The sequence below is a fragment of the Amblyraja radiata genome, chromosome 25 (genome assembly GCF_010909765.2).
Source record: "Amblyraja radiata isolate CabotCenter1 chromosome 25, sAmbRad1.1.pri, whole genome shotgun sequence".
Classification (NCBI taxonomy): Eukaryota; Metazoa; Chordata; class Chondrichthyes; order Rajiformes; family Rajidae; genus Amblyraja; species Amblyraja radiata.
This window is the reverse complement of record NC_045980.1, coordinates 15,546,922-15,570,904: the sequence shown is the minus strand read 5'-3', so window position 1 is coordinate 15,570,904 and position 23,983 is coordinate 15,546,922. Positions and strand designations below refer to the sequence as shown.

The following is a 23,983-nucleotide window of genomic DNA, read 5'->3' as shown; positions in this document are numbered from 1 at the left end:
GTACCCACATCTCTGGCGCTGTGAGGCGCTCTGCACCTCTGTGCTGCCCCAATTTACTAATATATATTTTTGCTGCAAAACGCTGTGTCGGCACATTTTTGTTTGGAATCAATGTGCCCGAGAGGAGTTGGGGCCGGGGCCCTTCAATGCCCATACATTTTCATTCAAGATGACAAGTGATGGGATTGTGGGCAACCTTCAACACATGAATGAGGGAGGGTGACAGGATTGTTCTGTTTGTTTTCTCTCTTGTACTTTATTGGATGCTTTGGAAAGATGGCAACTTAAAAAGAAAAAGCAGAATAAAAGCAAAAAATAAACCAGGAGTGTTTTATTACCTGCCTTTATAGAAATAAAAGCAAGAAAATCTGCCAGGTTTTTATGACTATAGATTGTGCTGATTTTTACTGCTGTTGATAGTGGTGTAGTTCCCCCACTAGACTAGAGAAACGAGGAACTGCAGATGACGGAATCTTGAGCAAAAGACACAGTGCTGGAGTAACTCGGCAGTACAGGCAGCATCTCTCGAGGGTGTGGATAGACAAACCAGTTCAGAAGGTTAAATTCTGGCAGTTTAGACTCACCATAACTGTGACCCTGACCCTGATCCCTTGGAGTCCAGCAATGAGCCGCAGTCTTACTGAGATTCCCCAGCACTATGCTCCAAGATTGCTATGAACATCTTGCCCCTGGTTTGACCTAACGCAGGATCTGAGAGGTCATTAATTTTCACAGGGGGTTAAAGGGCAAAGGTTCAGGAGTCAAGGCAGATATTAAATTACTTCTAGCTTGCTTTATTTTATTGTGTTCAGTTATTTGGATCTTTAAGTGCTTTAAGTCGAGTTGTTTTTTTAAATGTCTGTAGATGTCAGAGGCATTTATTAAAATTAAAATTAGTTAGTGTTAGAGCTAGCCATGCCTTGCCCTCGGCTTGCCTGGTTGTCAAGAAGTGTTTCAAAGGTGGGGCTCCTACCCAGGGTAGCCAGAGGCCACGCAACCACTGAGGTAGCCAACAGATACACTCTCCGTATCTGGTCTCTTTTTTTCCCCAAAAGCAAACTAGTTTTAGAGATACAAAGTGGAAACGGGCCTTTTGGCCCACCGAGTCCGCACTGACCTGCGATCACCCCGTACACTAACACTATCCTACACACTAGGGCCAATTTACATTGACAGGAGCCAAATAACTTACAAATCTATACAAAGGAAGCCAGAACTCCCAGAGAAAACCCACGTGGTCACAGGGAGAACGTGCAATCTCCGTACAGACGGTACCCGTAGTCAGGATCGAACCTGGTTCTCTAGTACTGCAAGGCAGCAACTCTACTGCTGCACCACTGTGCCATAATAAATAGTTTTCTGACACTAATGACCATTGGTGCTTAACTTACACTATTGACCATAGGTGCTTCAACCCACGTGGTCACAGGGAGAATGTACTGACTACTTGCAGATAGCACCCATAACCAGGATCAAACCTGGGTCTCTGGCACTGTAAGGCAACAATTCTAACAATGCGCTGCTGTGCCACCCAAATTCAGAATTTAAAATATATACAAAACAAGAAAAGTGCAAAAACGGGTCAGACATTTTCAGCATCTATATGTTCGGTAGTGTTCGCAACTATCTTTAAACCAAGCATCCTTACTGCTCTTGTGGACTCCCCCTGTCTGAGGGGAGTCCCCACTGGACTCTGCCCCTCAATGACCTGCAGTGGAAGGGCCCTAGCCTGTGGTCGTCCTCTGTATCTGGTCCGAGGAAGTGCTGTTACAGACAGTCCCGGGCTGATGGAACCAGACTCGTGTGATCCAGACCACTATCATTTCATTTCAGGCGCTGCCCTCATTTTACCTTGTGATGAGGTAACAGCTGTGATTTTTAACCTCATTGGCTGCCTTGTGCTTTGTCTGGGCATACTGAACTGATGTGTTGCTGATAGTAACGTGAACTGACAAATATTTTTCAATTCGTGAGCAGGAAAATCAGTAACAAAATCTAGAATGAACAGCTTTCCTTTTTTTTTAAATGGAAATGCAGGTAATTACTGGTTTGCATTTTCTATTGACTATGGCATTGATGTAATCATTCAGGGAAACTTGAGATTAAATTGGGTGTTGAATGCAAATGAAATTCTGGCACTGGGGAGTCTCATTAGATCAGGAGTTTTGAACTAGTGCATACAACAAATCAGATGGACACAGAGTGCTGGAGTAACTCAGCGGGACAGGCGGCATCTCTGGGGAAAATGACCGAGTAGCTGGATAGAACTAATGGGTGACGTTTTGGGTTGAGACCTTTCTTCAGACCCGAGGTCTCGACCCCAAACGTTACCCATTCCTTCTATACAGAGATCCAGATGCTGCCTGTCCCGCTGAGTTACTCCAGTATTTTGTGTCTATCTTTGGTGTAAACCAATATCAGCAGTTCCTTCCCGCAAATGCAACAAATCATCTTGGAGTAAAAATGTAGAAACCAGGAACTGCAGATGCTGCAGGTGTCTGAAGAAGAGTCCTCACCAGAAACGTCACCTATCCATGTTCTCCAGAGTTGCTGCCTGACCCGCTGAGTTACTCTAGCACTTGTGTTACTTTGGATTAAGGTTTATAAAAGCAAACAGTATAAATTAGATGGAGAAACATGAAAATACTTGCATTTATCTAATTCCTTTACAACCATGAGAATTCAGTTTGGGGCCCTTCTTCAGACTGATTTAAAATTAAGGTACTTGCATGGATAGCAGGTTGGCTGGATGGCAGAAGGCAAAGCGTGGCAATAAAGGGTGCTTTTTTTGGTTGGCTGCCAGTGACTGGTGGTGTTCTGCAGCGGTCGGTGCTCGGGCCACTGCTCTTCATGTTGTATATCAATGATTTGGATGAGGGAATTGAAAGCTTTACGGCCAAGTTTGCAGATGACACGAAGATAAGTGGAGGTAGTGTAGAGAAAGCAGGGACTCTGCAGAAGGACTGGGACAGTTTGGGAGAGGGGGCGGAGAAGTGGCAGATGGAATGCAGTGTGGCAAAGTGTGGAGTCATGCATTTTCTAAATGGAGAGTGAATTCAGAAATGAGAGATGCAAAGGGACTTGGGAGTGGCGGTGCAGGATTCTCTAAAAAATAATTTGCAAGTCGAATTAGTACTAAGGAAGGCGAATGCAGTGCCAGCAATTATTTTGAGAGGACAAGAATACGGAAAAAGGATGTAATGCTGAGGCTTTATAAGGCACTTGTCAGACTGCATTTGGAGTATTGTGAGCAGTTTTGGGCCTCCTATCTGAGGATGGATGTCAGGGCTCAAAATTAATGGTTGCCCGGGTGCCACTGACCACTCAAAGCGCCGCTGGGCAACCTAAACACCGAGTCATTTTGCCCGGCTTGGCAACCAGATACTGGTTTGTACTGAAGATACACAAAAAACTGGAGTAACTCCGTGGGTCAGGCAGCATCTCTGGAGAAAAAGAACGCGACGTTTTGTGTCGGCAGTGACGGCTGTATTGCGTGGGAAAGATACTAGGTGCGGGGTGAGGAAGTGTTGAAGCGAATGACGGGCCCCGAACAGCGGCTCCATCTCTTCCTCCTCCCGCCCCCCGCCCGCCCTGATAGCGGCCGCTGCTTGCAAACCCGCTAACCAAAGATACTAGAGGAGTATCTTTGCCGCTAACGGCGCCTGCAAAACAAATCCGCCCGCACGCCAAGGCGGGGAGGAGGGAGGGAGGGTGAGGCCTCGGCGTGCACCATTAGCGGGTTAGCGCTGCTGCTACTGTGCGGGGCCCGTCATTTGGTCCGAGCCTTCTGAAGCAGCTGCACCAAAGGTCCTATAGCTATAGGATCTTTGAGCTGCACCGCTCGGCCCCGCACTTTGCTGTTGGCTGGCGGAGGAGGGAGGCGGTGGCGAGGAAATCCCAACGGCCAAGGCAGCGGGCGATGTTGTCCGAAGAGCGCTGACCTTCCTTCCTCCCCACCTCACCCCCCCCCCCCCCCCTCTCTCTCACTCTCTCTTGTACACCCCCTCCACCCCCCCCCCCCTTATCCTGGGACCCTCCTCTCCATCCTGCACTGATCCCCATTCCCGCCTCTCCTGCCACCCCCCCACCCCACTCGTTCCCCAATTCGTCCTGTACTTACCCCACTTCTCATCCATCCTGCACTTCTCATCCATCCATCCTGTACTAATCCACGCATTCATCCCGTACTGACCCACCCTCCATTTACCCTGCACCTTCCCCTCATTCATCCTGTAGTGATCCCCCATTCATCCTGCACAGACCTTCCGATCCACAGTACTGACCCCCCCCCCCCATCCATCCTGTACTGATCCTCCCATTCAAGAAGAATGGGGGGAACAGTCTGAAGAAGGGTCTCGACCCAAAACGTTGCCTATTTCCTTCGCTCCATAGATGCTGCCTCACCCGCTGAATTTCTCCAGCACTTTTGTCTACCTCCATTCATCCCGTACTGAACCCCCCCATTCAACACTACTGACATCCCCCGTGCTCTCCCCTCACAATTTTACCTACTCCAACCAACACGTACTAATTCACCTGCCTCAATCCATCCATTCTGCACCGACTGCCTTCTAACCCCCCTCCCCCCTCCCCCCGCCATCTATCCACCCCGCACTGATTCACACACACCCCCTTCCCTGACCCTATTGTCCTGGAAATGTCTTCAGAGCGAACATTGACTATGTTTGATAACGGAATGCAATCAAATGTGTTTTAATTCCCAATGTTATTATTTGTTTTAATCCATAAAGATGGATTAATTAAATTGTGAACACGTGAAACATTAAAACCGCAGTGTTCGATTGTCACTGCTGCCGTTGACACGTTATTACAGAATCCATTTTAACGGCAAATCAATGCTCTTAATATGGAGTATCAGTACTGTATTAATTAATGAGCAACATTCACAACTATACATACGCATATATGTTACCATGGTCCAGGATTTATTTATACAGGTTGATCATACGTTGAATAATCCAACCACAATTTTGTTTGAAAGTGGAAAGAATTAATAGAAATTGCATTAATTGCAATGTGTGAAAAGAGTTGAGATACTGTCTTATAATTTTGCTGCATGTCATTGTGGGATATATCATGTCTTGATTGGTGAATATGTTTAGTTTGTAACTTTATTTGAAGCAGAAATAATATGTGAATGCTTCATTGAGCTTAATTCCGACTGGTAACTACGCACTTCGTCCGAGCACATTATCGCAAGCCATTTAAATGACCACCTAAACTGTCATTTGGCAACCTAAAAAGCTGCCAAGGTTGCCCGGGAAAAAAAGTTAAGCGAGAGCCCTGGATGTGCTGGCATTGGAGAGGGTCCAGAGGAGGTTTACGAGAATGATCCCAAGGATGATTGGGTTAACATATGATGAGCATTTGACGGTACTGGGCCTGTACTTGCTGGAGTTTGAGGATGAGGGGGAACCTCATTGAAAATTACCGAATAGTGAAAGACCTGGATAAAGTAGATGTGAAGAGGATTTTTCCACTGGTGGGAAAGTCTAGGACCAGAGGCCATAACCTCAGAATTAAAGGGCGTACCTTTAGAAGAGAGATGAGGAGAAATTTAATGAGTCAGAGGGTGGTGAATCTGTGGAATTCATTGCCACAGAAGGTGGTGGAGGCCAAATGAATGGATATTTTTCAGGTGGAGATTGATGGATTCTTGTTTATTAGGGGTGTCAGTGGTTATGGGGAGAAGGCAGGAGAATAGGGTCGAGAGGGTTAGATAGATCAGCCATGATTGAATGATGGCTTAGACTTGATGGGCTGAATGGCCTTATTCTGCTCCTTGAATTTATGAAGATAGACACAAAGTGCTGGAGTAAGTCGGGTGGTCAGGCAGCATCTCTGAAGAAAAAGAAGGGTGATATTTCGGTTTGGGACACTTTTTCAGACTTATTCAAAAATAAGACTTCTTCAGACTGTAACTAAAAACCAATAAGTCTGAATAAGGGCCCAGACATGAAATGTCACCTATCTATTCCCTCCATGGAATCTTCCTCACTTGATGAGTTACTCCAGCACTTCTATGATTCCAGCATCTACAGTCTGGAAGAAGGGTCTTGACCCGAAACGTCACCCATTCCCTCTCTCCAGAGATGCTGCCTGTCCCGCTGAGTTACTCCAGCACTTCTGTGTTTTGTCCAAGATTCCAGCATCTACAGTTCTTTGTCTCTCTAATATTTCTCTGTGGTTGTCCTCAGCACTGGCAGTTGAAGAGATTGTCTCCACTCAGAAAAAAATGTATTGCCTGTCTTTCAAAGAGCATTTGGTACCTGGATTAAATTAGTAACTACTGTTTGTTTATCACTTGGGTGACTGGCTCTCATGCAGCACTTGCTATGATGTTTCACTGCCTGCATAATTGGTATTGAAGGGAGCATTAAGGAACTGCCTTTCAATACTTTTGTTTATTGCCAACTCACTGAATATTGTCAGTCAGTTGTGATTTTTTTGGGGGTGGGTATCAGCTTTCATTGAGGGTCTTTATTTTTTATTTACTTAAGTGACGTGGATAATACTGCAACCATGCTGGTCGTCTGTAGGAAGGAACTGCAGATGCTGGTTTACACTGAAGGTGGACACAAACTGCTGGAGAACTCAGCGGGATAGGCAGCATCCCTGGAGAGAAGGAATGGGTTATGTTTTGGGTTGAGACCTTTCTTCAGACTCCATGGGTACCATGCTGGCAGATTTAGATTCATATACTGGATCCACTGGGTGGAAAAAGGGCATGGGCTTTTGCAACAATCTGTTAGTTTCAAAGTCTTCAACATTGATACTAGCTTTTCATTAACTGCAGATAATTAAGCAAGTTTGTCACTTATCTGACTAGGTTGTGTGCGATACAAAATTGTCTCCTGATCTGTTTCATTTTTGTTCAAATTATCCAAAAATTTAGATTAGCGAGAGTCTGAGGGCACTTTGCTGTAATCCCTTGTGTTGAAACAAAGAATGTCTGATCCAAGCTATTTTGATGGTGGTTGATGAGGGGTTTCGGAGTTGGAATCTAAAGAAAGGTCCCGACTCAAAACCTCACCTACCCATGTTCTCCAGAGATAGTGTTCAAAAGGGAACTGCAGATGCTGGAATATCGAAGGTACACAAAATTGCTGGAGGAACTCAGCGGGGACTTTCCGTTGCAACCGCAAGAAATGCAACACCTGTCCCTTCACCTCCCCCCTCGACTCCATTCAAGGTCCCAAGCAGTCGTTCCAGGTGCGACAAAGGTTCACCTGTATCTCCTCCAACCTCATCTACTGCATCCGCTGCTCTAGATGTCAGCTAATTTACATCGGTGAGACCAAGCGTAGGTTGGGCGACCGTTTCGCCGAACACCTCCGCTCAGTCCGCAATAACCTACCTGACCTCCCGGTGGCTCAGCACTTCAACTCCCCCTCCCATTCCCAATCCAACCTCTCTGTCCTGGGTCTCCTCCATTGCCAGAGTGAGCAACAGCGGAAATTGGAGGAACAGCACCTCATATTCCGTCTGGGGTCCTTGCGCCCTTATGGCATCAACATTGAATTCCCCCAATTTGGCTAGCCTGTGCTGTCCCCTCCCCTTCCTTCACCCTCTAGCTGTCTCCTCCCACCCTCCCTTCCGCCCGCCCTCGGGCTCCTCCTCCTCCTCCTCCCTTTTTCCTTCTTTCTTTCCCCACCCCCCCATCAGTCTGAAGAAGGGTTTCGGCCCGAAACGTCGCCTATTTCCTTCGCTCCATAGATGCTGCTGCACCCGCTGAGTTCCTCCAGCAATTTTGTGTACCTTCTCCAGAGATAGTGCCTGACCCGCTGAGCTAACCCCCTCACATTCCATTGTTTCTTTTAGTAAACCGGCGTCTGCTGTTCCTTGTGCCTGCACTCTCGTTACTGTTACTTTTTAAAATTACTTTGCTTTGTGCATTGCCTAATTTGCAATGCTTCTCTTCTCCTGAACTAGTCCCAGTGTAACAGCGTTATCTTTCCCTGGTAGAATCCCATGTATTGAGATGCATTGCTCACACCTTGCCTTTTAAACCATGCATCAAATTTGTGATCTCATTGGCCCTCGGGCAATGTGCATGTAGCTCAGGTAATTATACAGAAACAGTTCTTTTGTAATTGTGCTTTGTAATATAGAACCCAGCTGCTTGTGCTCCCTCTATGGCAGAGCTTTCATATTCCAATGTTGTCAGCACTGGTCTTTGTCCTCCCACAAAAGGAGTCAAAATACTAGAGTAACTTGGCGGGTCAGACAGCATCTCTGGAGAACATGGATAGGTGACGTTTCATGTCAGGACCCTCCCCCCGACTCCCAGGTTTGAGGCAATGTCCTTAACTTGGTTCTGGGAAGGCAATGCTGTATTCTGATGGTAGACAAAATTGCTGGAGAAACTCAGCGGGTGCAGCAGCATCTATGGAGCGAAGGAAATAGGCAACGTTTCGGGCCGAAACCCTTCTTTCTGATGGCTGATCCACTCTCACCACTGCATTCCTTTTGTATTCCTCCCCTGTACAGTGCCACAGCAGTAGAGTTGCTGCCTTGCAGTGCCAGAGATACGGGTTCGATCCTGACTATGGGTTCTGTCAATATGGAATTTGTACATTCTCTCAGTGACCACATGGGTGTTCTCCGGGTGATCCGGTTTCCTCCCACACTCCAAAGACGTACAGGTTTGTAGGTTAATTGGCTTATGTAAATGTTCCTAGTGTGTAGGATAGTGCTAGTGTATGGGTGATCATTGGTTGGCGTGGACTCAGTGGGCCGAAGGACCTGTTTCCATGCTGTATCTTGGAACTAAACTTGAAAACAGGTCCTTCACAAGTGTGCAACTTGTGGACATCCCATAATGGCGATCGGGTGTCTGTGAGAGTGGTGGGAATGGACTGGACTGGACTGGACTTTCCACCCGTTGTGGCACTGCAAGCATCCTCTGGAATGGGAATGGGACTTTACCACAGGATTACCACACCACTACAAGATCACCTCTCAGCCTCCCGTGCTCCAAGGAATAAATTCCTAGCCTCTCCCTCGAGCTCAGCCCCTCAAGTACTGGCAACATCCTCGTAAATCTTCCCTGCACTCTTTCCAGCTTAATAACGGTTCTGGTTCATTTCCAACTCATGAACGATTCTCAGGAACAGAACCCTGGAACAAGCAGTCCTCCCTGAGTTACTACAGGCCTCATTGATCTGGGGACTGCCAGTAGCTTCGGAATCAGTGCTGAGGTCAGTCGTCTTGCCTTTCCGACAACTCTCCCTCCTAACCCCATTCTCTTGCCGTCTCCCCATTACCTCTGACAGCTGTACTAATCAAGAATCTATCTCTGCTTTAAAGATATCCACTGACTTGGGTTCTGTGGCAAAGAATTCCACAGATTCATCACCCTCTGACTAAATACATTTCTCCTCATATCCTTCCTAAAAGAACGTCCTTTAATTCTGAGGCTATAACCTCTATTCCAAGGCTCTCCCACTTGTGGAAACATCCTCTCCACATCCAAGCCTTTCACTATTCTGTATGCTTCAATAAGGTCCCCCTCTCATTCTTCTAAACTCCAGCGGCTGCAAGCCCAGTGCCGGCAAACGCTCATCATAGGTTAACCTACTCATTCCTGGGATCATTCTCGTAAAAGTTCTTGTCTACAAAGTTACAAGAACTTCCTACTTGCCAGGCAAGTGAAAGGACTGAGGCTCCTCCAGGGCTATCTTGTCGATACCCATGACTGCTTCGCTTCCAATAAAGACCTCTTGTTCCTGCCCACTGGCAATGTCTGCAGTGCTGGTCTGGATCACGCCCCACCCCGCCCTAGGCATCAGTGCCTGAAGCGTAATCGACAGCTAGTGAACTCTGAAGGCAGCGTTTCTCGAGGTGCAGATGTTCACTGAAGATGTGGCTGCAGAGGAGATGCAGTGGTCTCTGACAACCCCCACATAGTGCATATTATCACACATACAACACATCAACTGCTCCACCGTGGCTACCATCATTTATATCTATTTTTTTATTGGCTATGTATAATTTTTATTAACTTATTAAATTATTATAATTTTAATTAGTTCTTTTTTTAACTGGCTATTTATAATTGTTAATAACATTAAATAATTAGCTATAATAATAATAATAATGTTATTTTTATAGTGTAAAGGGCCTGTCCCACGAGCATGCGACCTGCATGCGGCAAGCGCGACCTAAAGGGCCGGTCCCACCAGCATGCGCCTGCATGCGGCAAGCGCGACCTAACGTGGTCGCTTGAGCCGTACGGCATGCGGCAAGCGTGACCAAACCAGAAGCGGGAGCTGCGCGGAGGTCGAGTGAGTGACGCGGCGGCAGGCCGTTGCCATGCGGAATTTTTAAACATGGTCAGTTTTTCAGAGCCCCGCGGGTCCAGCGATGTCGGGACCAGCTCCGCACAACTCCATACGGCTCCGGCGATCGAAGTGGGACCGGCCCCGCGAGGCCGTACAGCTCAAGCGACCACGTTAGGTCGCGCTTGCCGCATGCAGGCGCATGCTGGTGGGACAGGCCCTTTAGGTCGCGCTTGTTGCATGCCCGTGGGACAGGCCCTTTAGCTTCTAAAGTACTAATTTAGTTAGATATTTTGCACTTGATTATAATGAGCAAAAGCCCCTTCACGATGGAGTAGATGGACTGCATAACTTGCCACCCAATTGGCTTTTCTGTAATATTGATTCTCTTTGATTATTTTTCACTCTCTTGATTTGGTGCATTGCTGCTAGCACTTCGTAATAATTTATTTTCTATACAATTCCCTGCTTCACCCAATTCCTCGACGCACCGGGTGCCAGGCATAGCATGCTGTAGAAGTTGTCTCAGGTGGGAGAGCTCTTTTGTGGTCATGGTAATAACCCAGTTAGATTTACCATTCTCATTGAAAAGGACAATGAAAAAAATAGACCATAGATTGTAACAGATGAAGGGGATGCTCAATAGGTTAGGCTGTGTCAGCGGAAGGGGGGTCAATGATCTTTCATTCGGGGTGGCATGGTGGCGCAGCGGTAGAGTTGCTGCCTTACAGCGTCAGAGACCCAGGTTCGATCCTGACTATGGGTGATGTCTGTTTGGAGTTTATACATTCTCCCCGTGACCGCGTGGGTTTTCTCCAGGTGCTCCAGTTTCCTCCCAAACTCCAAAGACGTACAGGTCTGTAGGTTAATTGGCTTTCGTAAAAATTGTAAATTGTTCATAGTGTGTTGGATAGTGCTAGTGTTGGATAGTGCTACAGGAATCATTGGTCGGCGTGGATTCGGTGGGCCGAAGGACCTGTTTCTGCGCTGTTTCTCTAAACTATAAAACTGAAATATTGATGTTTTAAAAAAATAAAAGACACAATGTGTTGGGGTAACTCAGTGGGTCAGGCAGCATCTCTGGAGAACATGATAGGTGGTGTTTCGCGTAAGACCCTTCTACATTTGTTGTTGCCTGACTTCCTATCACCAGCATTTTCTGTTCATTATCAGATTTGCAGTATACACTGTATTGTGCTTTTCAGATAAAGATTCGAACAGATTAAAAAGAGATTTAGCAAAAGTGATCTCCAAACAGCCATTTAAAAATAATCGGCAGACACGAGGAACTGCAGCTGGTTTACAGAAAAAGACACAGGGTGCTAAAGTCTGAAAATGGGTACCAACCTGAAACGTTGCCTGTCCATGTTCTCCGGAGATGTTGGCTGCAGCACTGAGTTACTCCAACACTTTGTGGGTTAAGGCAAAAGAAAAAGCAATTAGAGTGCAGATAGTGAATTTGTAAAGGAAATTAAGAAAGGAAAGTGCGAAATGAGGTAATATTAAGAAGAGACATCAAATAAGAACTAAAGGATTTAAGAACTGTACTACCTTCTTCTGAACTCAATGCCATTGCAATAGCAAGTGTTCAGCCAATTTGATTCACAGCGGATAGCAAAGGATGGGGGATTATTAATGTCCTGAACATGGAAACCTTAAAATCAGAGATAATTTAAGACACTGAATAATTGGAAGTCTTGAGAGATCAAAAAAGTCATCTTTTTGCTGAGGGTGTGGGTATGGATTCCAATAAGAACTTTATGGCTGAAATTAAGTAGGAAACTCACGACATTTTGGGTTGAATAAACATAGTAAGGAAAGTATTAAGGGCTACTACTTCCAGGCTGTTGAAAGAAGCAAGGGAGTTGATTGCAGAGGCTCTGGTCGTCAGATATATGCTTGAAGATTGCGAATAATAGTTTAAAAAGGAAGGAAAGTATAAAGTGAATAATGCAGAGGCAGTGCAGAATTGAGGAAACAGCCACACTTGTTATACATTAATCTTTCGGGAAATTAGGATTACAAAAACACGTGCAGGAACACTTTTTTTGCTTTGATTTTTCCAAAGCTCTGAGTCACCATTTAATAGTGGAAAATATTAAATGTACGATGCCTTGTGCGGCAAGTCTGAGGTTTTATTTAAAAAACGAATTTGTTTCTGGGTGACTGCAGGATACACAAACACCAGAGAATAAATGGAAAACCTTTCACTACTGGAATGCAGTCAGTAAAGCCAAGATTATTGGGCTTCATGTGCTGCAACACAGGGTTGCTTGCATGCTAAATACCACCAGCATGGTATAGTCAGAACTGAGCAACTCCACAATAGATCAAAAACACAAAGTGCTGCCACATTGCATTGTGATGCTGGTGGCAATCAAACACCTTGCAGGTATAAAAAGCTCCAAACACATCTGAATCCTCAGCACACATGCCACAGACCAAACTGCACATATTTGCAATCGTCTTTAGTCGGAAGTGCTGCAAAGCTTGATTCATTTCTACCACCTCCTGCCATCACAGAAGCTCGTGGTCAGCCAGCTTGCTTCACAATGGAACGGAGTTTACAAAGGATAGGAGATCAATAATGTCCTGAATGTAGAAACCATAATCAAATATAGAGTTTTTGCCACAAGAGGCCAGTCACTCTATCATATCTGTGCTATTTGAAACCCACTCTAATCACAGAAGGTTCCTGACCGGAAACATCACCAATCCATGGCCTCCAGAGATGCTGCCTGACCCGCCCGCTGAGTTACTCCAGCACTTTTGTGATTACTGCTCTAATCCCACCTTTCAGTTACAGGCTCATAGTCTTGCAGGGCACAGACCTTCAAATCATGTGCAAATACTCCTTTTGTGAGATGATGATTTCTGCCTCTTTTGCCATTTCAGGCAGGGAATACCAGATTCCAACCGATCTGTAGATGGAAAAAAAATCCCTAATTTTACTGTTCTACTAATTACTTTAAAACAATGAGTTAAAAAAAATTTCTCCACCCCAAAGCTTCGATGTAGCTGATCTATTAAGAGGAGATGAAAACGGCAGAAAAAATAGATACTGTCGTTACTGGAAATTTAGAAAAGTGTGAATGCTGGAAATGTGCAGCAGATCAGGCAGTGTCTGTGAAGATAGAACAGTAGTGGATAGATGTCCACGCTTCAATAGGGCTGGCTGGTTCTCATCCTATAATAACAAGGAACTGCCGATGCCAGTTTATTCAATGAAGAAGGGTCCCAACCCGAAATGTCACCTTTCCATGTTCTGCAGAGATGCTGAGTGACCCGCTGAGTTCCTCTAGCATTTTGTGTATTTCTTTAGTTCTCATACTAACTAGTAAGGCTAGTTGTCAAATTCCCTGTTGACCCCCTGAGGGTTGTAATGTGCCTATTCAAAAGAGGCACACACAGTTCCTTGAATTACTGTTGAGGTTCATTGAAATAGAATATGAAGCCAGAGGGAAAATTGAAGTGAGTCATCCTTGCAGATTGAATGGAGGAAGTCCGGAGCGTTCACCCAAGTGTATTTGGTTTCTCCATTATAGATGAGACCACTTTACAAGCACCCGATGCAGCACATTGAATTGACAGAACGATGAGTGAATTGCCACTTCACCTGGAGACCAGGAAGGGGAAAGGGAAGATGTTGCAGCTCTAGGGATTGCATGAAAACATCCCATGAAGAGGGGGAATGTTTGGAGATGAAAGAATGAGTCAGGGAATCACGGGGAGAACAATCCCATTGGAATGCTGAAAGGAATGGGGAAGGCAGGTGGTTGTGTCACGTCGAAGGTGGCAGAAATCTTGGAGTGTGGAGCATTGAATGATTGGACGTGGATGTTGTTGGGATGGAAAACGAATAAACTTATTCTTGTGAAAGAAAGGACTGGGGGCTGAGGTGTGTGAAATGGAACAGAAATTATTGAAAGAAAAAACAATAACTGGCCCTGAAGTTGGGTAGTTTCCAGACAAATAAAGTTACTGGTTACAGATCATTCATGGATTTGGACATCACTGGCAAGGCTGACACTCACTATCCATGCCAAATTATCCTTGATTTATTTGTGGGGCCATTTGAAAGACCAGTTAATAATCAACTGCATGTTTGGAGACTGTACGCTGGGTTAGGACTGCAGGAAGCCTTCCGTCTAGTTCATTACAGTGTGAACAAAAGGAGTTTAGCATAAATGTTTTCAGTAATCTACCCAGTGGTGATGGGACATTTATGGTACCCTTACAGGTACCAGTTAAAGTTTCAAAAGCAACTGCTTGATTTAAAGGAGCATGGAGATATTTGATGATTGACCATTTATTGTCAAACTCAATAGAACTGCGCAACATAGAAATTAAAAGAAATAGTTCACAATTTGTGGATGCTCCCACAATGCTAGCATTTCATGTTCACCCCTGTTTACCCCAGAACTAATTAGATAGTTAAGTCTACATTGATGTATCAGCCAGAGCAGGCAAGGATAGCAGACACAAGAAACTGCAGATGCTGAAATCATGAGCAAAGCACAAAGTGCTGGATGAACCCGGCACAGTGTGCAGGGTTAGAGTTGCAGCTTCATGGCGCCAGAGGCACAGGTTCGATCCTGACTATGGGTGCTGTCTGTAAGGAGTTTGTACGTTCTCCGTGTGACCGTGTGGGTTTGCTCCAGGTGTTCTGGTTTCCTCCAACGCTCCAAAGATGTACAGGTTTGTAGGTTTAATTTGCTACTGTAAATGTAAATTGTCCCTAGTGTATGGAAGGTGCAAGTGTAGGGGGTGATCGCTGGTCGACGCAGACGCGGACTATCTCTAAAGTTTAAAGTTTAATGCAGCAGGTCAGGCAGCATCTGTGGAGTGAATAGATCAGTAATGTTTTGGGTTGGGATCCTTCTTCAGACTGATTCCCAGAATGTCGTATGTCCATTCCCTCCACAGATACTGCCTATCCTGCTGAGTTCCCCCAGCACTTTGTGTTTTTGCTTAGCATGGCTGGTTTTCTACCCTGAAGAAAGAGGGTGAACCTGATGGATTTTGTAACAATCTGGTAGTTTTATGGCCTCTGTTATTGGTGAGTTTTATAGAATTTCAGGTTTTATTAATGACTTGAATTGCACAGTTACTCTTGATCTCCGATCTCTTGATCAATGGCCCCAGCCTCAGTCTGCCAGCATTTACTTAACAAAATATAAGGGGGAGAAAGCTGGAAAAGGGAGGTGGGGGTGGGACGATGTCTGGCAAGTGATAGGTGGAAGATAGACACAAAAAGCTGGCGTGACTCAGCGGGACAGGCAGCTTCTCGGGAGAGAAGGAATGGGCGACGTTTCAGGTTGAGACCCTGAAGAAGGGTGTCGACCAGAAACGTCGCCTATTCCTTCTCTTCAGAGATGCTGCATGTCCCGCTGAGTTACTCCAGCTTTTTGTGCCTATCTTCGGTTTAAACCAGCATCTGCAGTTCTTTCCTACACAAGTGATAGGTGGATACAGGAGAGGTGGGTTTTGATTGGCAGATAGGACGAAGTGACAAAGGCTAGAGATGAAATGGTGACTGTCGCTGTAGTACGATAATACTTTGTAGCTTCACTCCATTTAAATAATAAATTGCTTTTTTATTCTTTTATGTAAAGCAGATATCCTCATATTCTGCTGCATTGTACTTCATCTGCCAGCCTTTTGTCCGCTCATTTAACCCGTCTATTTCCCATTTTGCAAGCCCTTTGTGCCTTCCTCACTAAATGGTGTATAAAATCATGAGAGGAATAGATCGGGTAGATGCACAGAATCTCTTGTTCCACAGTAGTGAATCGAGGACCAGAGGACATACAGTGCCTCCCATCATTTACTATTTATTCTGTTAGTCAGCTAATTCCCCAATATATTACCTCCAAACACATGCACTCTTATTTTGTGCAATAGTCTTTTAACGTGACATAATATCAGATGCTGGAAATCCCAACTAGTAGTTCCCCTTTATCTACTCCGTGCATCCTCAAATAACTTGCAGATTTGTCAAATGTGATTTCCCTTTCATAAAGTCGTATTAATTCTGATTTATGAATATTATGAAACTTATGAATATTCTGCTTTCATTAATATCTATTTTTTGGCTCTGGGCATTGCTGCAATGCCCACATTTATTGGACATGCCTATTTATCCTTGTAAAGATGACGGTGAGCAGTTGTCCTGAACTGTTGCAATCCTTACTGTGAGTTTGAGTTGAGTTGAGTTTATTGTCATGTGTGCTGAGATACAGTGAAAAGCTTTTGTTGTGTGCTAACCAGTCAGCGGAAAGATGATACAAGATTACAACCGAGCCGTCCACAGTGTGCAAATACATGATAAAGGGAATAACGTGAATAATGTTTAATGCAAGGTAAAGTCCAATCAAAGATAGTCAAAGGGTCTCCATTGAGGTAGGTAGTTCACCCTCCTGTGAAGGTTCAATTGAACGACCCTATTGAAGGACTGGTGATAGATTTAATGCCCCATTATACTATTTTCCTATTCATAGATGTAGTCCAGCCTTTATTTTCCTGCCTTCTAACTTGAATAGTGGTGTTACATTTGTGGTTTAACAATCCGTTAGGACCTCTCTAGAACCTTTGGTATTTTGGTAAATTGCAACAAACATTCACACTCTCTGCAGCCACTCTGCAGACCTTGTAATACAAGCACCAGAGGACTTGCTGACCTTTCATCCTATTAGTTTGCCCAACAATTTTTTCTCCAGTGATTGAGATTAAGTTTATTCTCAATAACTTCTCCATTACCTATTATCATGTTTTTTTTAAAATGTCTTTCACCATGAACACTGATCCAAAAGATTTACATGGATTCACTATCAATTTCTCTCCCATAAATATTTCTCCAAGCTTTCCTTTTTATATACTTGTCGAACATTACTTTTTATATTATTTGCTAGTTTGCTTTCATGCCTTATTCTTTATAATTTTATTCGTTATTTTAAAAAACTATTCCAAATCCTCTTCCATTCTTCACCACATGCTGGATTAACTCAATGGGTTAGGCAGCACTGTTGGATGGAATGGGCGACATTTCACGTTGGAACCCTTCTTTAGACCCATAGTTCTGCCAATTCATTCCCTCCTGAGATACTGCCTGACCCGCTGAGTTACTTCAGCATCTTGTGTTTTGTTCAAGTTTCCGCCCCCTGGAATGTATCTCAATCTTTACCATCTTGGGGGCAGATACGGTGTAGGCGGTGGAATTTGAAGTAGTGGATAGAGTCTTTGCAGGAAGCAGGGTGGGAAAAAGTGTAGTCCACATAGCTGTGGGAGTCAGTGGATTTCTAATAGATGTCAGTTGGGTGCAGGAGGTAGCACTGATGCAGTCGTCAATGTAGCGGAGGTAGAGTTTGGGGATAGGGGCAGTGTACACCTGGAACAGTGATTGTTCAACGTACCATACAAAGAGGCAGGCATAGGTGGGGCCCATGCGAGGGCACATAGCTACATCTTGAATTTGGAGGAAGTGGGAGGAGTCAAAGGAGAAGTTGTTAAGGGTGAGGACCGGCTCTGCTAAGCGGAGGAGTGTTAGTAGACAGAAATTGGCTGGTACTGCAGACAAGGAAGAAACGGAGGGCTTTAAGACCTTCCTGGTGGGGGATGGAGGTGTAGAGTGACTGAACATCCATAGGAAAGATGAGGGAGTGGGGGCCTGGAAAACGGTAGTCATTAAAGAGACGAAGAGTGTGTGAGATGTCCTGGACATAGGTAAGGAGGAATTGGGCCGGGGGGATAGGATGGAGTAGACGTATGTGGAAATTAATTTAGTGAATTAAAAAACATATGTTCATAATCTAGCTTCCTCTTGACTGTATCTATGTTACTCGCCTCATCTGATAGCAGATTGCACATTCTGATCAAAAGATGTATTGAGTAAAGTTATTTTCTTCTTTCGAGCATAGGCTTTGTGTAGTTCATTCACATGTCCTCCATTGCACCTCCTCCACCTCAGCTACTGACAGATTAACTCCTCCACACCACAAACACCACAATTATATAAAACAAACATTGACGAATGAGTTAAAGGGCTTTAAACTAATTTTCGATTCATTACCTGGCTTAAGCTTCAGTCTTGGCAATTCTGTCAGGTGAACTCCGCTAATCAAAGGGCATCTGTCACTGCCATGATTGTTCGGGGAGCATTATTCTTCCTCTCTCTTCTCACAACCATAGACATAATCGACTTTTTTTGATGAAGTAATGGACAGACTTGGAAGTGAGTAATTCATTTGATGTGATGTATATGGACTTTCAGAAGGTTTTTGATAAGGGGCCACATCATAGACATCATCACATGGCAGTAAAAGAAAATTGATAGCGTGGACAAGAAGTTGGCAAAGTCACAGGTAACAAAGGGTTAGGGTGAATAGTTGCGTTAGTTTTGGAAGACAAGTTGTGAAGATTCTCAGGGATTGGACTTGGAACCCTTGCAGAAGAAGTTTAATTGGGAAAAATGTGAGGTGATACTTTTTGGTTGGATAAAAGGCAAGAGGCATTTTTGGTTGATGGATATTGTTTGAGTGGAGTGTTGGGATAGAGGGCCCAGGGGTATGTGTGCACACATTATTGAGAGTGACAGGGCAGGTTAATGAGACATAAACAAATCAAAATAGACACAAAACGCTGGAGTAACTCAGCGGGTCAGGCAGCATCTCTGGAGAAAAGGAATAAGTGACATTTCAGGTCAAGACCCTTCTTCAGACATGTTTGAAGTCGAGGCGCTTCTTCAGACTCGCGTCTGGGTCAAGAACCTTCTTCCCGAAACGTCACCTATTCCTTTTTCTCCAGAGATGTTGCTTGACCCGCTGAGTTATAACAGCATTTTGTGTCTATTTTTAGTGTAAATCAGCATCTACAGTACCTTCTTACACATAAACAAAGCAAGGGTTGATCTAGAGAGACATAGAATGTAAAGGCAGGAAAGCAACATTGAACCTTTAAAATACTGCTCTACACGTCAATTGGTGTATTGTGCTTATTCCTGATCACCACATCATAGAAACGATGAGAAGTCATTTGTGGGGGTCCATAAAAGATTTATGAGAATAGTTCTTTGGATGAAGGATAATAGTTACAAGGATAGATTAAAGAGATTGGGATCTCTAAGGAAGAGAATGCCAAGGTGAGATTATACAGAAGTGCGTAAATAAGGAATCTGGGTTGAGTAGATAGTGGAGGTGATTTGAGTGTAGGAGCAAGGGGGTCCTACTGCAGTTGTACAGAGCCCTGGTGTGACCGCACCTGGAGTATTGTGTGTAGTTTTGGTCTCCTAATTTGAGGAAGGACATTCTTGCTATTGAGGGAATGCAGCATAGGTTCACCAGGTTAATTCCCGGGAAAGTGGGACTGACATATATGATGAAAGAATGGATCGATTGGGGGAGTCCAGAACCAGAGGTCACAGTTTAAGAATAAGGGGTAGGGCATTTAGGACTGAGAGGAGGAAAACATTTTCAGCCAGAGAGTTGTGAATCTGTGGAATTCTCTACCACAAAAGGCAGTGGAGGCCAATTCACTAGATGTATTCAAGAGAGAGTTAGATATAGCTCTTAGGGTTAACGGAATCAATGGATATGGGGGAAAATCAGGAACAGGGTACTGATTCTGGATGATCAACCATGATCATATTGAATGGTGGTGCTGGCTTGAAGGGCCGAATGGCCTACTCCTGCTATTTTCTATGTTGATTAGGAGTGGTGTGAGAAAAAAAAACTTTTTATGTGGTTGGAATCTGGAATTCATTGCTTGCAGATATCATGGAGGCAGATTCTACTTTGACCTTCAACTGCCCAGAAAATGTGCAATTATAAAAAAGAGACTGGTGGCTGGAACTAATGAGTCATTTGGGAGAGGGTCAGTGTGGACGGAATGGCCTCAGTCTTATACTAGAGCATTACCATGATTGTAGTACAGGTATGTGAATATCATTGCCTTGATGTGCCATAGTGCACCTCTTCCCAAACGCTGCCTGTACTGAACATTCCTTCAGTCAGGTTCTTTGTGTCTGCTCGCTTGTGACATAAATGAAGCAAACCAGCAGCTGTGCTGTTATTGCTGAAGCTCTGATTATAGGTCTTTACAAAAAAAAAAGCATTGTGCCTTTGTACTCAGTGGGAAAGTGCTCTACACTTTTTCTAACATTAATGACAGTTCACTCCCAACTGTTCTTTAATGTGCAAATCTTTTATTGGAAGTCACTTGTCCATCTGCTTTCAAAGTGGGTGGAAATTAGTATGCTGAGTTTGCAAAAGAACTATGTTTTCCTTGCATAAGAGGTTAATTAAACTTTTTTTTTTTTAATTATTAATTTTTATTGAACATGTTAAAAAATATAAACACAAATAAACTTGTAAGCAATAAAAAAAAAAGAAAATAAAACACAAAGGAAAACAAACAAATAAGTAACTCAAATAATATAAATAATATCGTTCATGTTCAAAAGGGGTAAGAAGAAGTTCGAAAACTTTTCTGGTCCTACCCCCTCTTATTTTCTATACATTTACATGGAAAAACAAAATAATGGGAACAAATGGACCCAAAATCTGTTGAACAAACAAGAAATAACCAAACAGAAAAGAAAATCACTGGTCCAGCTCATAACCATTTAATCTTTTGTTTCTGAAGAGTGTTTTTAGTTTGAATAGAGTCTTACATTGTAAAGGGAATCAATAGCAATAATAATTGCCATTGAAGGTTATAGTATATTATATTTCATATTGCATATCAAGCTATCCCTGCCTATGTGAAGATACTTGCTGCTGGTTCAGCTACTGTTCTTCCAGTGTTAGAGCATTGAACAGTACAGCAGAGGAATGGGCCCTTAAGCCCATAATGTCAGTGCCGAAACATAATGCCAAATTAAACTGACCTCATCTGCCCTTCCATGATCCATACCCTTCTAGTCGCGGCATGTTCCTACAGTGCCCTCCATAATGTTTGGGACAAAGACCCATCATTTATTTATTTGCCTCTGTACTCCACAATTTGAGATTTGTAATAGAAAAAAATCACATGTGGCTAAAGTGCACATTATCAGATTTTATTAAAGGACATTTTTACACATTTTGGTTTCACCATGTAGAAATTACAGCAGTGTTTATACATAGTCCCTCCATTTCAGGACACCTTAAAGTTTGGGACACAAGGCTTCACAGGCGTTTGTAATTGCTCAGCTGTGTTTAAATGGCGCCTTAATACAGGTATAAAAGAGTCTCTCAGCACCTAGTCTTTCCGCCAGTCTTGTTAGGAATAAGGTTAGGCTAAATTACATTCCTAATTACATTCCACAGTAGAGCACATGAATGATCTTAGTATATTCATGTATGGAAATCAGATTATAATCAAACACTTGGCCCATGTTGACCAACCTGGGTCTCACTGCACACCTGGTACTATTCCTGACCCTGACTCCAGTTGCATACCTTCTCTCATTCCTGACCCTGAGTCCAGCCTTACACCTGGCCCCCTATTCTACCCTGATCATAGCTGCTTACCTGCTTAGGTTCCCAGTGCTGAACACTCCCATTGTCCCAGCTTTGACTGCACACCTAGTACTATTCCAGACCTGGATGCACACTTGTCCTTGCTCAAAGCCCCTCTGCACTGACAATATATGTGGCCCACACATAAAGCCCCATATCTGACCCCCTGGACTTAACCTATTATGCTCAAGTCCACAGGTGCTTATCGAATGTGGTAATCTTTTATGGGGCACTTCAAAGACCAAATTTTGTATAACAAAATTTGCTACATCCATTGGCTTCCTTGTTATCTAACATGCTAGTTACTTTGTCAAAGAAGTCATCAATTGGTTGAACACAATTTCTCATCCATAAAATTATACTCACTCAGCTGTATAAGTATTCTGTTACCATTTCCTTCATTTTCCTAACAAACTGTCCTGAAGTCATTTTCACCCCCAATATTTTCAGTATTTTGCTGTCTTCCTCTCTGCTGGGACTTTTCCGAAATGCAAAGTCCAATAACTATATATTTAAGCAATATTATTCTATTAAATGTGATCTTGAGAGTACATAATATTTTCTGTGGTATTCATAACACAACAATGATAAAAATATCTTTGTTTTGATTGCACCTACCAACATGCATACATTATTATATTACAGTTAATATGTACCGGGGGCAAATTTTTGTTCCATTGCTCCCCATTCCCAATTACTTTTACATTGAAGTGATTGAAATCCAAGTGAAGTTTAACTGGCATCAGAAAAATAAAAAAATAGTGCTACCGTCCCAATATTTAACTGAAGGAAATAATGGGTTATCGGGGCTGTATGTTGTGACAGACAGCCTGACACCTTGCATGACATCCCCCCTGGATATTCCGGATTAATAAATTAAGGTTTTGTCCACTAATTACAAATCTGGCTAATTAAAAAGCAATAACATTATCCAACTCTGAAACACAAGCGCTGAGCATTGGGATCCAGACATCAGTTCCCTGGTCACATCTGGCCGTGCTCTCTGTCTGAACCAGGGGCCATGGAGTGTCTTTGAAAGTGGGGAGGCTGAACGATTACTGATCACTGGCCTTGGGGGGTACCTGGCGAGGGAGTGGAGCAACCAAGTGGGGGGAGGGTGTGGGAGGGGGCTGTCCCCCTCCCACGGTAGGGACTTTTTGAAATTTGATGTATTAAAATCATGTTTTATTCCATTGTAGAAGTATGATTTCAATGTTTTTGTTTGAAGTAATTTCAAGAGGTAACTTTTTAAGGGGTAACTTTTTCCACGCAAAGGGTGGTGGGTGTATGGAACAAGCTGCCAGAGGAGGTATTTGAGGCAGGGACTATCCCAACATTTAAGAAAAAGTTACTGATACATGGATAGGACAGGTTTGGAGGGATATGGACCAAAAACAGGTAGTGTAGCTGGGACATGTTGGCGGGTGTGGGCAAGTTGCACCGAAAGGCCTGTTTTCATACTGTATCACTATGACTACATTATACCTCCACCATGCATGAATGCTTCAAAATCGTGGTCGAGTTTTATTGCCATATACTCACGCATAGAAACATAGAAAATAGGTGCAGGAATAGGCCATTCGGCCCTTTGAGCCAGCACTGCCATTCAATATGATCATGGCTGTTCATCTAAAATCAGTACCTCGTTCCTGTTTTTCCCCCATATCCCTTGATTTCGCCAGACCCAAGAGCTAAATGTAACTCTCTCTTGAAAACATCCAGTAAATTGGTCTCCACTGCGGCAGAGAATTCCACAGATTCACAACTTTCTGCGTGAAGAAAGTTTGTCCTCATCTCAGTCCTAACTGGCCTACCCTTTATTCTTAAACTGTAAACCCTGGTTCTGAACTCCCCCAACATCTGGAACATTTTTCCTGCAGTTATAGTAAGTGAACATTTAGCAGGCAAGCAGGATGCTTTCACCAACCACCCCTATTTGAAGGCCACTGTCTTCCACCGTTTCTACCCAGTGCTTGGTACTTACTTCCAGCAGCCACTGGTTGTCCTTCAGGATGCACCGAGCTACAGCCTGGTCCATGCCGGTCACCTGGGCGAATTCGACACAGAAACTCTCACGGCAGCGGAGCAACGCTTCCGATGCCTCTGATGGCCCGGGACTCTTGCACTGAGGCTGCTCCATGGCCGGAGCTGTAGCGAGCGACTCGCCAGCCCGGCAAACACTCGCCA

The 23,983-nt window shown here is 44.0% G+C and overlaps 1 protein-coding gene across 3 annotated transcripts in view; it reads left to right on the top strand.

Annotated features, from left to right (window-relative positions):
• setd1b (SET domain containing 1B, histone lysine methyltransferase) overlaps positions 1-23,983 on the top strand; it is a 111,657-nt gene that overhangs the window by 25,973 nt on the left and 61,701 nt on the right. The window lies entirely within an intron of this gene.